The following is a 1,580-nucleotide window of genomic DNA, read 5'->3' as shown; positions in this document are numbered from 1 at the left end:
TTTTTTAACATACAAAAATGAAATGTTGGAAAAATGCAATGATACTTTTAAATTTGAAACCAAAGTACCAGTAGGTGGCGGCAGATCACGGTCTTAATGAGTGAGTCATTGATTCAACCGATTCGTTCAAATGGCTGATTCATTCAATAAATGAAGCAAGTTACTGTCTTCATGAATGGCTCACTGAATCATTGACTCACCCGATTCGTTTAAAAATGCTGAATCATTCAGTAACGAAACACTGTTATGTGTTGCTCGGAGATGCACATCAAATCAATTTCACATTTGCAATCGCGCTGATAGTTGGAAAAACATCACTCTTGGTCGTGTGATGTTGCTTACCTATATTATATAGAATATTTATATTTTTTTCTACCGCGTATGTTTGTGCATGTTTGTTTCTTTGTGTGTGCTGTTGCGCTTATTAGTTTCATTTCTCCGTGCGAGCCTTAACTGTCAATACATTATCCGTTAAATCAGTCACCATTTACTCTGAAAGTAATAAAATCAGAATTATTCTCACCAAAGTTTCAGTGCTGCCCAAGTTATTGTTTGTTATTGACGTTTTAATCATGTTACTTGTCCGGACGGGCAAGTAAAATTCTCTTTCACTTGCACCTTCACAAAGTCCACATGTCCCGGACCAAGCAGACAAGCGTTAATGTCGAGCCCTGATTAAGAAACAAAACACCACAACATTGCGTTGTTTGGAGACGTGTAATGTTTAATTCTGCTTTGACTTCATTTGGAACTCTATTTGTAAGTAACTGGTTATATTGGGTCTTAGTTACTTAATATTAACTGTTTATTAAACTGTTGCATAAAAGCAATATCACGTTGTCATCTCATGCCTACAGCCAAATTCAGAACAACAGCATTCTTGCTCATGTGATATTGCTTAAGTAGAGGATAGATGCATGACAAAGAAGGGGAATTGTACATCCAGCTGATTGTTATCACAGAATAAACCCTGACAGCGTGATCAGGAACCTGACGCAAAGTTATAATGCATACTAGCTGGATGTACATTATCCCACTTATTACATGAAAAAAAAGGATTCCCCCCCCCCATATCGCCCCAGCCCTAGTGAATGCACAGGGAAAACTCTCTCCTTTTGGCTGTTGTGTCTAGTGAAACGATTACCGGTTTGATGATAAATCATGATAAAATTCCCCACAGTTAGTATTACCATTTCGAATTCGAATGTACCTCTGTAGGTTCTGACTGTCTTCAGAAAAGATTCCAGGGCTCAACATTAAGCCTTGACATGTGCTTGTCCTTCGGACAAGTAAATCAGACATTCACTTGCCAGAGTAAAAAAAGTTACTTGTCCGGGGGAAATGTAATCTATTTATTGGCGTAAATGTAATCTATTCTGAAGCAATAGTCTCATCAGTGCTCTATCAGGTCTTACTTTAATCAGCATATTTGTGATATTTGCCTTAAATTGATTTCTAGGACACTTTTTAACTTTGTGAAGGACAATATTTTCCTGACCTTATTGAATGTACATGTCATCATTTACGTCAAATTCTTACATTTTAAAGGGGTCATATGATGTTGCTAAAAAGAACATTAT

The 1,580-nt window shown here is 36.9% G+C and overlaps 1 protein-coding gene across 1 annotated transcript in view; it reads right to left on the bottom strand.

The window, feature by feature from the left end:
• The window catches only part of ube2v1 (ubiquitin-conjugating enzyme E2 variant 1), a 36,055-nt gene that overhangs the window by 4,762 nt on the left and 29,713 nt on the right, over window positions 1-1,580 (bottom strand). The gene's annotated exons all lie outside the window — the stretch shown is intronic.

The sequence above is a fragment of the Sinocyclocheilus rhinocerous genome, unplaced genomic scaffold (assembly GCF_001515625.1).
Source record: "Sinocyclocheilus rhinocerous isolate Xijiao unplaced genomic scaffold, SAMN03320098_v1.1 scaffold1090, whole genome shotgun sequence".
In the NCBI taxonomy this organism is placed as follows: domain Eukaryota; kingdom Metazoa; phylum Chordata; class Actinopteri; order Cypriniformes; family Cyprinidae; genus Sinocyclocheilus; species Sinocyclocheilus rhinocerous.
The sequence above is the reverse complement of the archived record's forward strand: the minus strand, read 5'-3'. Positions and strand labels throughout refer to the sequence as shown.